The 13136-nt window shown below is 41.0% G+C and overlaps 1 protein-coding gene across 1 annotated transcript in view; it reads left to right on the top strand.

The window, feature by feature from the left end:
- Nucleotides 1-12679: 12679 nt before the first annotated feature.
- stxbp6 (syntaxin binding protein 6 (amisyn)) overlaps nt 12680-13136 on the top strand; it is a 64187-nt gene continuing 63730 nt past the window's right edge. Inside the window, exon 1 of the mRNA XM_082516216.1 lies at nt 12680-13069. The gene's annotated coding sequence lies outside the window, so the exon portion shown is untranslated. The remainder of the gene's footprint in view (nt 13070-13136) is intronic.

Genomic DNA, 13136 nt, shown 5'->3' with positions numbered 1-13136 from the left:
TTTTACCATCAAGAGCCACAATGAAGTAAAAACTTGAGTAGATTTCCATTGGATTTATGATGAAACAATCTTGGCATTCTCCTAAATTCTTCTCCATTTTGTTCTCCAGCAGCAAACAAATATATTTCTTATGTTTCAACTCATGTCAAAACCTAATTTTTAAAAAGTTTTAAGCATAATTAATCGCCTTATTTATTTAGGTTTGTAAATCAACAACAAATGACTATAATCCCTGAAAGTCTAGTTTGTCTCCAGCATTATTTGAGTGTTTCTTTGTGCAAGCCAATTAATTTTGGAAGTTGAGATCCTACTCGTTATGAAAAGAAAATAATGTCAGATTCATCATTCTTTCTGTGTTGATAGGAGTTATGTGGGTAGTTCAGCTTCACCACTAGGGGGCTGTCTAACCAAATTGTGATATATACTGTGTCGTAGAAGCAGCGGCAGGTTATGTTTACGTACATGGATGTGAGCCACGTTAAAATAAAGAAGCTTGCTAACTACTACGGATGTTTTATTGAAAACACGACATGGTACCAGGAGTGGGGTAGTAAAGCAGGTCATCATGGACAGTGTTAAGCCACCAGATGCCGTCAACTGGAACGGAAATGTGGACTGTGAGTGGCGAACTTTTAAACAGCGGTTTATGCTATACCTGCAAGCTGTCGGCCTAGATAGTAAGCCTGATACACGGAAGATTGCACTGCTTCTTACCGTAGCAGGTCCACAAGCGGTGGAAGCATATAACACGTTTGTGTTCGCAACTGCAGAAGACAAAGAAAAGTTTGACGAAGTAGTGAGAAAGTTTGATGAACACTGTTCGCCCAAAAAGAATGAAACATTTGAGAGGTACGTCTTTCGGTCACGTATACAACAACCTTCAGAGAGTTTTGATACGTTTCTGACTGACCTCAAGTTAAAGGCAAGAACATGCAATTTTGGACAGCTGCAAGAATCTATGATAAGAGATCAGATCGTATTTGGAATAAAAGATATAAAGATAAGAGAGAGGCTTCTGAGAGAGGCGGATCTGACTTTAGCAAGTGCTGTGAAAGTATGTCATGCCAGCGAGCTCGCCATACAACATGCAAAAACCTTCAGCAGGTCGCCGAGGGAAACAGACACGGAAAGCACAGCTGTAGCTGCAGTTAATACACGGCAGGCAGGGCGCACGTACAAAAAAGAACAGAAAGAATCAAAAGACACTTTCTTGTGCAAAAGATGTGGCACAAAACATGGAAGGAAACAATGCCCAGCTTATGGTAAAATATGCAAAAAATGCAATGGACAAAACCATTTTGCCAAGCAATGTTTTTCAAAGAATAAACAAAAAGAAAGAGTACACACAGTAGAAGAAACTGCTCTCAGTGACACGTTTTTTGTGGGAATGGTAATGCAGCAAGATACACCCATGGACCAACCTGCAGTCAGTACAGTGAAGCAGGACAAATGGACAGAGATGTTACCAGTGAACGGAGCCCTGGTAACTTTCAAACTGGACACAGGAGCCAAGGCTAATCTGGTGAATGAGCTGGATGTGAAAGCGATGAAAACGAAACCACACATATTCCAAAATAACAGTTTACTCCAAGCATATAATGGAGAACCAATCAAAACCAAAGGTAAATGCAGGCTCCGGGTACAAGTAAAAGGAAAATATCACAGTCTGATGTTTATCATTGTGCCAGAGGGACATGAATCTCTATTGGGAGATAAAGCATGTGAGAGACTCGGCCTAGTCAGACGGGTATACAGTATAAACAGCTCTGAGCCCAAAAGTGTGAAAGAAATCGTGGATCTGTACCCAGACATATTCAAGGGGTTTGGAGTCTTACCCCTCACCTACAAGATAAAGCTGAAAGAAGGAGCTCAGCCTGTGGTTCATGCACCTCGACGTGTTCCAGCTGCTCTTAAAGACAAGCTTAAAGAGGAACTAGAGCGGATGGAGGCACTGGAAGTCATAAGAAAAGTTGAAGAACCTACTGAATGGGTTAACTCCATGGTGTGCATTAAAAAACCAACCGGCGCTCTTAGAGTCTGCATGGATCCGAAAGACTTAAATGCTAACATACAAAGAGAGCATTACCAGATACCTACAAGAGAAGAAATAACAAGTGAAATGGCTGGTGCAAAATTTTTTAGCAAACTAGATGCGTCCCAAGGATTTTGGCAACTCAAGCTTCATGAGGACAGTACAAAATACTGCACGTTCAACACGCCATTTGGGCGTTACTGCTTCTTGAGAATGCCTTTTGGAATTTCTTCAGCTCCTGAGATATTCCACAGGACCATGGAGCATATGATCGAGGGAATCGAGGGAGTCAGAGTTTATATGGACGACATCATTTTGTGGGGATCCACACTACAGCAGCACAATGAGAGACTAGTAAAGGTTTTGGAAAGGGTGAAACGTTATGGACTTAAACTGAACAGAGTAAAATGTCAGTTTGGCGTGGGTGACATTACCTTTCTCGGTGACAAGCTGACAGCCGAAGGCATCGAGCCGGACAAGGAAAAGCTACGAGCTATACTGGAAATGCCACGTCCTGAAGATAAAAAAGGTGTGTTGAGAATCCTGGGAATGGTTAACTTTATTGGAAAATTCATCCCAAGCCTGGCGGCCAAAACAGTGCACCTGAGACAGCTTCTACACAATAGCTGCGAGTTCAGATGGAATGAAGAACTGGAAAACGAGTGGCAACAACTGAAAAAGACACTTACAACAGAGCCAGTTTTGGCGTATTTTGATCCAAAAAGAAAAACAAAAGTGTCAACAGATGCATCGAAGGCCGGGATCGGCGCAGTGTTGTTGCAGGCTTATGGAGACCACTGGAGGCCAGTGGCATATGCCTCAAGAGCAATGACAGAGACAGAATCTCACTACGCCCAAATAGAAAAAGAGACATTGGGGCTTGTTTTTGGATTTGAAAAGTTCCACACCTATGTCTATGGTTTGCCAACATTTGTGGCAGAGACTGACCACAAGCCATTGATAGCCATAATCAAGAAAAACTTAAGTGAAATGTCTCCACGCATTCAAAGATTGATGATGAAACTACAGCGCTATGATTTCAACTTGATCTACACACCAGGTAAACACATTGTGTTAGCAGATGCACTCTCTAGGGCCACAACCCCAAACAAAGAGCAAAGCTCCACAGAGATGGATGTAAATATACATGTAAACCTGGTAGCAGAGTCACTTCCTGTGTCAGACAGAAAATCACATCAGATCAAGGCTGAAACACAAAAGGACTCTAGTCTGCAAAGAGTTATAACACTTTTGAATGGGAAATGGCCAAGAGGTGAATGCAAAACATACTACAACATAAGAGCAGAACTAAGTGTTGTGAATGGACTTCTGCTAAGACAAAACAGAGTAGTAATTCCACACTCACTGAGAGGAGACATCCTGAAAAGACTGCATGAGGGACATCTAGGCATAGAGAAATGCAAACGGAGAGCCAGAACAGCAGTCTATTGGCCAGGTATAAATGCAGACATTGAGCAAATGGTTTCCACTTGTGATACGTGTATCAAACACCAGGCAAAACAACCAAAAGAGCCTCTGACCATAACAGACATACCGGAGGAACCATGGCAGAAAGTCGGAACAGACATTTTCCACCTAGGAGGAAAAAACTACCTGCTGGTTATTGATTACTTGTCAAACTATCCAGAGATGGCATTATTGTCCAACATGTCAGCTACTTGTGTCATAACGCACATGAAATCAATATTTGCTAGACATGGGATACCACAGATTGTTCATAGTGACAATGGACCTTGCTATAGTTGTAGAGAATTCCAACTATTTGCTCAGGAATATGACTTTAAACATGTGACCTCAAGCCCCCTGCATCCACAGTCCAATGGGAAAGCAGAGAAAGGTGTGCACATTGTGAAACAGTTACTAAAGAAAGCACAAGATGGTAAGGCAGATCCTTATTTGGCACTACTGAGCTACAGAGCATCACCACTGGAGCATGGCAAGTCACCAGCAGAAATATTAATGGGAAGAAAACTACGGACCACTCTTCCTTACACAACAACCAGGAAACATAAACAAGTGAGAGACAAAATGAAACAGTTGCAGAAGAGACAAAAGGTCAACTTTGACAAGTCCTCAAAAAGTCTAAAACCACTCGCACCCAATGAAGCAGTCAGAGTGGAAGATGCAAACATCTGGGAAAAGAGAGCAACTGTACTGGAGGAGGTAAACCCAAGATCGTACAATGTGAAAACTGAAGATGGACTGATATTAAGGAGAAATCGGAGGAGTTTACTGTACACTCAAAAGACAATGGGACCATCGGAAGAACAGTGTGATGACAACAACACACCACCTGAACCAACAACACCCGTGAAGGACAGTGTGGAGCAAAGAGACCAGTCACCCATTGTCAGAAGATCAGCACGCTCTATCAAGCCACCTGATAGACTAAACCTTTAAGCATATATATATATGTATATGTTGGTGTATACATATATAGCTAGATATATATGCATATATCAAAAAGGAACTTTCTGCATTATTGTGTGTTCCGTAGTTTACACTGTCACAAGTGTTTGTGATGTTATTCAAGCTATGCAATGTTAGGTATGTTTCCATAGTGTTGTTCAGCAGATAACATCTAAAGAAAAGGGGATGTGTTGATAGGAGTTATGTGGGTAGTTCAGCTTCACCACTAGGGGGCTGTCTAACCAAATTGTGATATATACTGTGTCGTAGAAGCAGCGGCAGGTTATGTTTACGTACATGGATGTGAGCCACGTTAAAATAAAGAAGCTTGCTAACTACTACGGATGTTTTATTGAAAACACGACACTTTCCAAACCCTTTCAATTTCCTTATAGTATCTTCAGCGTACACACAGTCAGTCAGTGAGCTTCACCGTTCCATTTCACATATTAGATGACAGGAATTCCACCCTTGACAAACCTCACATATGTTATTGCCATTATCTTGGACAGTTCAGTGTAGATATTTCCATGGAAAAGGCTCAGTCTGGGCTAAACACTAATGAGTGCCAAGAATCTTATCTTGATGTCATCCATTACACTCTGGTGCTGCTAACCTGACTTTAAAGACTTTATGAACACATGTTCTTTTGTTTCCAAGGCTAAAAAGTTAATTCAATAAGTTTCCTAAATCCTCCCTATTTTCTTTGTTACTCATAAATTCAAATGGCACTGGTCAGGTCTTGGTTTACACAATCATACCATCACTGCTTTAACCTGTTCTGGTTTTGATGGAAACCAGAAAGCAGTCCCCTTCCATGACCAAAATTAGGCATTCCTATGTCTCATGTGTTGGATGAGCACTGTGAACCTTTGACCACCAACTTGTTAGCCTTGCTTTGAATTCCAGGACACCTCACATGCATTTGCAGAAATATAAGTGTGTCATTAAAGTCTCAGAGCCAATCCAGAGGGTGTCCTCCAAGCAGATGAGGTCATGTCACATGCTGTTTATTGAGATGAGATGGGCCTGTGGTGAGCCAAGACGCTTGCTTCATCACTTTCTGCAGGATTGCATGGTCATGCGTACAAACAAGTGTAAGCAATAAGGGTTAGAAACCATAGCTAAAGATACAGATGTTGTGTATTTCAGCTCACGTAACAGTTCAGCCTAAGTCTGCTGTCAGGCTATTTGCTGTGAGAGTCTTTAAAGTAATTCCCTTCTCCCTCAGGGATCTTTTGGCTTTAAGCACTGTTGCACTTAATTGGGTAATTTGCATCACCTCTCTCTCAAAAATGTATTTTGTGTGGCTAAATCATGCAATTTAAAACAGAGTTTTGGTCAGGGAGCACATATGGAACAAAAAGACAAGTGTCAGGTCACTTTGCATGGCAGTAGGAGAACTTATGGTTGCCTGAGGCATAATGAGAGTACATCTATTCAGGTCTGCTGACTTGTCTAACAAGGAAAAAAACAGAAGTAATCTAATGGGGGAATGTGCAGTTTAGAGCAATCCGACAGCACTTTTTATTGCATTATGACCTATTCCTTTGAAAAAAAAAAATCAGGTGTCTATAAATCGATCCCTGTGCATCAATAGCATTAAAACAGCCTATACAGCCATAACTTTTAAAGACCTCACTGGTGCGTTCTCCTTCAATTTCGCCCTCATTTTTTATTGCTTGTTTGTTAATAGATCTGTGTTTGTCCCAAAGTCTCAGTGGCTCCCATGTCCGTCCCTGCATCTCTACCTTATCTCCGTTTGGACTCATGGGTATAGCAGTGTCTTTTGTTCTGTCGACAGTATAAACGAAATTGAAACGGCAAATTGAAATAGGAATCTTAGCTTACTGTGTTACCCAGGGAGCTTTGCACTTTGATAAGCTAATTTAGGTGCTTTTGACTGTCAGCTGGCAGTGAAACAGTGATAAGGGGTAGAGTGAGAGTCAGTCACTGACAGGCAGAGATAGGAGAAAGAGAAGACACAGGACTCTTAGATGAAAACTCGAAAAGAGAGCTGAAAACCTGAAGTTGTCCAACCAATGCACAGAGTAAAATGATTCGCTAGTTTTGCACTGCTGTAAAGAAATAACTTACCTTATATTTATGGCACCAGGTTCCAACATTTGTTAGACATTTAGAAACATATGTAGAAATGACCAAGAAAGTAGAAAGCTGTATATATTAAAAAAAAGTAAAAGTGCTGTATTAAAGGACGTCTTTAATGTAATGCATGAATACAGACAGAGTGACTCCTGTGATGATTGCAGGTGCCTTTAAAATGATAAAGGTGACAGTGTTTTGAAGAGTACCATACAATACCCACACACACACACACACACACACACACACAGAGACACTCACAAAGCTATCATTTAGCTGTCCCGCTGCTGTGATAGAGATGGATTGAGTTTGTATTGTTTAATGGTGCGTGCCTCCATTACGGAGTTTTTTGCCCAGTGAGCTGCTCTCAGATTTGGCTTCAGCACACCCCAGGGTATTAACTTTGATTCAGGATGAGCTCTTCTGAAAAAATAATTTTCCCCCCAAAAACGCTGCATAAAGCAGCTGCCTGTGGACAAAATTAGTTTCTAAAGTGTTTCCACAGTGGATGGTGGCAGGCAAATGCAAAACAGAGGCAGACTGAACCACGTTTCACAGTTATTAAGTGTTTGGCATTTCACATTGTGTTTCGTTTGTACTCCGTACTACTGCAGCGGCCTTAGAGTGACAGGCTGAATGGTTCATTTTGTATTCACTACTTATTTGTGTTACTCGCCTCTGTCAGTGCGCCCCAGGGTGGCTGTGGCTACAATGTAGCTTGCCATCACCAGTGTGTGAATGGGTGGATGACTGGATGTGTAAAGTGCTTTGGGGTCCTTAGGGACTAGTAAAGTGCTATACAAATACAGGCCATTTACCATTTACTGATTTTCAAGGTTTTCATGGCTGATTTCTGTAAAAACTGCTAGATTTTCAAGCATTGTACTGGAATTTTACACTGTACATTCTGTAATCTAAATTAAATTATTATTAATAATAATTTTAATAGTAAACAAAATCTACAAAAGCAGTTTTCAAGGTATAGTAGTTTACCACTTAGTTGTGCTAAATGAGTGAATGAATAAGTGTGAGTGGTGCATTAGATGAGTTTGGGACAAATTCAAGCAACAGTGTGAGACTGAAAAAACCCTTTGTTATACTATAAAACTGTAAAGTAATTTGTTGTTATTCTTGAACATTTTCTTTCATTTTTTTTCAACAAGTGCAAAGTTTGCCTTTCCCTCATAAGCTGGGTCTTGATTTAATTAGACTTTTTTTTTCACACTAACCTGCGTCACTGATTCAAAAACCAGCATTTTATTAGGAATGCAGAATTCAAAACAGAGATTCAAAGCAAATATATTTGGCATTTTTAATAAAGAGACAAAGCCGCGCTGATTGATCAGACCATGAAAGTCATTACTTGCGGTTGGCTGGGCATTAACATGATTGATGGTTAATATCTTCTGCAAATCTAATTAAAGTGTCGGTCTCTGGCAAAGGAATGGTCCTGTGTTGGTCCCAAAATTCAGCAAAACTGTTGTCAAGAATTATGTCAGTGTGAGCGGTTATACGATTAGCTGGTGAGATCATTTTTAAGAAGTGACGGGTCCTTATGTTCCAGCAGTGGCTGAAAGATCATATGGATAAGTCCTGCAATCAAAATAAACAAAATGAATGAGCAAATCATATGAAGCCTTTGGACAGGCAATGTCCTAAAATGCCTCACTGTAAAAGGATAAAGTCTTAGAAACTCTGTAATAACCATCAACACAGAGGTGCTTGTTTGTGTCTTCATGCTACACTGAGCACAACTGTGCACACAGCCAAGCAGCTTGTTTACTCCAGGTGTATTAGAACTGGTTCTGATTACCAGAGGATTTTAACTAAAACTCACTCGTGCAAAGAAACTTAATTGTAAGATTCAAGTGGAAAATACAAATGATAATGCTAGAAAGTACCTTAAAAACAACACAGGTCAGATGCTTCTCTTTCAAATGTGATTAGCTGGGCTACGTGTGCATGAAGAGTGCAAATATACACTTTTCTTGATAAGTGAAATCTAAACGAGGAGTTTCAGACACACCCTTTTCATAACCGTACTCCTCAGCTCTGGATGAGCCAAGATTCAGGAAGAACTACAAAACAACCGATGGAAGAGTATAAAACATACGCTGTCTTGGAACACAAAGCCATACATGGAAAAATCAATGCATGCCACAGCTCACACACTGTGCACACTTACTGAAGTAATGTATGCAGCCACAATAAGACATGTTTTTCTCCCGAGTGAGCTCCCATGCAGCTCTGTAACCAGTGTCTGATGAGTGTGTGTGTTTCATACTTCACACTGTGCAGAGTAAGCTCCAAACCACATGAATTCAGTGTTTGATTTAGCAGGAGTGAAAGAGGGAAGAATGGAGATGGCGGCCATCTGGCCATGGTGTGGGGAGATGAGAAGCAAAAGCGGTGGTTGGAGCAAAGGGTCCCTCGCATCATTCCATTCCTTCTGTAGTCAGATCCCTGTGTTTACCCTGCTCGCCACATGGGACTGAGGAACCTCCTTCTCCCTGATCTCACGAGTGAAGTTGCAGGCTGAAAGCGTGTTTATCTTTTCCAGGATTTTGGCGGGAGGGAAAGAGGGGGTTGGGGGGTAGTGATGGAGCCAAAGGAGAATAAGTGCCGGAGAGCCCTGACAGTAGCTTGGAATTGTATAATGTTCCTGGCTATGAGGAAATGCATTCCTCTGTGCTAACAATGAGCATAAAATGATGCACAACACATCTAAATGTCTACTTGATATAATGGTGCAGCTGAAAAGAGGGTTTCAACAGTGGTTTGAATATCACTCAGTATGACAGTAAAGCAGTTTTGAGGAAGCAATGTAAAAAAAAACTAGATGCATTTTGTGCTTCTTGTGTTTTACCATAATGTTTTACTCATAAAACTAAGCATCAGAAATTACAAAAAGTATAGATTTTACAATTATTGACTGCTGTCTTGTAACCACCTTGATAAAACAGAATGATTGCCTCATTAATGATTGAAAATTGTTCCTCTAAAGAGTGAAACAGTTAACAATTCTGCATATTTGCCACAGACCTTACTAATGTTATATCTCTTTGCTGATAGAGTCTGTTTTTCAGTGAATGGCTGTAGTTTGTTTTGTTTTTTTCCAACAGCCTTCCCTACGCAAAGATTCCACTCCTCTAACGTGTCTTGGAAACTTCAAACCACACAAGGGGAACCTGGAGGATGTGTCAGTCTCTGTGGTGTGTCATGCATCCAAAATTTAACCTCAGCATCGAATTGAGCAATGAGCATAGCCAAGGTTCCGACATTTTCGTTGGGCAATCAGTCTTGAGGCTTTTATTGAAACCTTGTCGTGGTTCAATGCTTTGCCTCTTTCATCAGAGAAATTCACTGACCAGGCTTTCCCTGGAGAGACTCAAGTGCCCCAAATCCCAAACTCAAAAGCAGGAAACTAATGCCTGCTAATGCCCTTTTCACCCTCTCAGCTTGTGTGTGTGTGTTCTCATATATATGTGTGTGTGTGTGGATCAGTTTCTCGCCCTTTGGCCACTTTCTGCTTTTTCCTCCACCTGGAAAAAGGGAGTCATTACATTAAAAAGTGTTTACTCATGTAGGAGAACACAGAGTGTGTGCAGGGCAGTGTCAAAGTACCTTCTTGTACTTGTCCCAGGGGCCTCACAGCCACAGGAGTCAACTATTCCCCTTTCAGATTACAATTTATACTCAACAGAAGGGTCTCTGTAACAAAGTGGATGGTCACAAGGTAGCCTCAGGTAGTCTCAGAGGATCAAGAGGGTTTTTTTTGTTTTTTTTCAAATTCCACATTCCTGAAATGAACTACATGTTGTGCCAGATTGCTAAGCTACCTGCTGCAAGGAATAACAAAGCCATACAAACAGTAATACGATCCCAAGGAAGTTTTGGGAACGTTCATATTTAATTACTGCTGTGCTGTTTGCCAAGTGAAAATGTCCTCTGTTTCTGCATGAAGCAGAGTAATCTGACTATCAGCTGTACCCGTTATCAGTGGAATGATAAATAAGTTGCATTCTTGAATGAAAAACCGATTGAAATCTGCCATAAATACAGTTAGACTTATATTTCAAAAAATAGCATGTTGTAGTAGATTCCTCAGGCTCCAGAATGTAAAGCCAGGCAAACTCCTGCAAGTTGTTTTCAATGATTTTTTCCTGGACAAAACAGAAACATGAATTTCTGATTACAGCGTTGCTGTTTTTCCAGCCACAAGTGGTTTTCTTATCATGCATTTCATCTCATAAAGCTGACCTAAGGACATCTGCTATAGTACAGCGGGTCCTCTGCTTATCGTGGTAAGTAAGGATAGCTTAACCGCTCAACAGCTCCCTCCGCAACATGTTAACGATCAAATCCCCATAGGCAAAAAAACAGAAGCACATAAAATATGAGCTATCTCAGATGAAGCAGAGGTTTCCAAGTTTCTTCAAAATGAAGACAGAGCGTGTAAAAGAAGCCAGATCTATCAGGAGAGGAATTAGGGATCTGTGGGGAACATGGATGACTCACAACCAGACAAAACCATCCACTGTTTGTGTGTGTGTGTTTGTGTGTTTGTGAATTCCCATGGAGCAGATTTCTGTTGGCAAGGTTGTAGAAAAACAAAAGATGATGGTCCTGAACACTGACACCTCCCACACGTCCGGCGGGGCGTTATTGGAAAGTGTTCAGGTAGAGTAGGCCTGTCTAAACGACTAATTCAAAGAACTTGAGCTTCTTTTTTAGATGATCTTGGGAAATGCCCTAGTTAGCAGTCATAATGTGGGAAACTGCCGTATAACCACAAGTCTGTAATGTCTGCGCCACAGGCAGCGTGATGAGAATTGTTGTATAACACCATTATATGCTGTTGTTTTCTCATGAGGTGATGCTATTAGAACTCTAGTAACCTGTTTCAGGAGGGGAGACATGTCCAAACAAATGTGTAAAGGTGGATAAGCTTTTCTTTTTCTTTTTCTTTTTTTTTTAAAGAGAACTTCCTTTACAAGACTTCTTAAACAGTTACTGTTCATGAACTCTTACAGGGAGATATCACATACTGTACTTAAAGTCTGAGTCATACAGACTATGCAATAAAACCTATTGGTGTCATAACTGCCAGTATATCATCAGAGGGACTGTGAGGTTTACCTCACCAGGCACTGTAATCCTGTCCAGGCTAAGACCAGGCTAAATTAGTTGTAGAAGATATTTTGTAGGCTAAATATGATAATCAGTCTTCTTCAGTGTTTGAGACATAGAAAAAAACAAAAAACAATATATATAATTTCTCCACCACTACACTCACAATATCCTCAGAAGCCAGAAAGCTCTTTTTTTATGAGCTCAGCAACCTTGGTAGTGCCATATTTATTTAAAGTTGTAACTTGGGGAAGTCCGAATCACTGAAGAGAAGCTACTTTCTGTTTTTTTTAACCCCTATAAACTATTAGTGTTTCATTCATTCACAGTACATTTCGGGACAATTTTGACACAGGCCACCAACTTCAGAAGCTCTCTCTCCTCTAGCTTACCTTTTGTCTCTTTTTACCCTCTTCTCTTTCCCCTCACCCCCACCTGGTTGCAGCAGATGTCTCTCCTTCCCCGAGCCTGGTCCTGCCAGAGGTTTCTTCCTGTTAAAAGGGAGTTTTTCCTTCCCACTGTTGCCAAGTGCTTGCTCACAGGGGATTGTGTATTTTTTGGGCTTTCTTTCTAATATTGTGGAGGCTTTACCTTGCAACATAGAGCACTTCCTGTTGTTGTGAATTCCATATAAATATAATTGAACTGAATTGAATAGGTGTCTACAACAAATTGACTAACTACAGATTAACTTGATTTTAACTTAATTTTAGTTTAATCTCACCTTAGAATTAAGTCGATTCTTATGTATTATAAATGTAAAAATGTAAAATCTGTTGGTGCTTGGTATGTGTTAGGGTCAAGGTTAATCCTGGTAAGTGCTTGTTGTACCGAATGATCATAGTTTGACACATTTCTATGAAGTATCCTTTTGCTTTCACTTTTGTGTTTGAATATTATACATATTATGACTTTTCAAGAGGCAATAAACATCCAGCCACCGCCTCCATTCAGCCTGGGAATTTTCTCCGTCTCGCGAAGCGTACAGACTCGAGGAGCTCACGACGTGGTGGTGTGATACTGTACGTGATTGGCGGGCGGGTGGGTTTGGTTTGTGTGTCTGGGAACCTGCTACTGGTCTCCCATCCATACACACTCACACACAGAGAGAAAGAGAGAGCCACGGTCAGACAGACTGGCTCTCCAAAACCGACAGCAGGGGGAAAAAAACTCTCCTCTCGCGGCTCAGAAACCAGCAACTATCGCAGAAGTGAAGTCGACGCGATGTTAACCTCGAAATGCTCTCTTTTATTTTGAGAGGAAGGCTAACAATAGGGAAGAAGCTGTTTAAAAGTAGGTGAAGTGTGACAGCTGGAGACATTTAACCCAAGGATTTGTTGACTGCACGTGGAAACTGCTCGCTCAGACGCATCGGTGAGTAGTCTCTGCGTCCCGCTTACTTCCCGCAAACAATCAAAAGTTGGGCAGATATTTTACACAG

The sequence above is a fragment of the Aulonocara stuartgranti genome (genome assembly GCF_965226115.1).
Source record: "Aulonocara stuartgranti genome assembly, chromosome: 19".
NCBI classification, from domain to species: domain Eukaryota; kingdom Metazoa; phylum Chordata; class Actinopteri; order Cichliformes; family Cichlidae; genus Aulonocara; species Aulonocara stuartgranti.
Note: the sequence above shows the minus strand (reverse complement) of the source record. Positions and strands in the feature narration are given on the sequence as shown.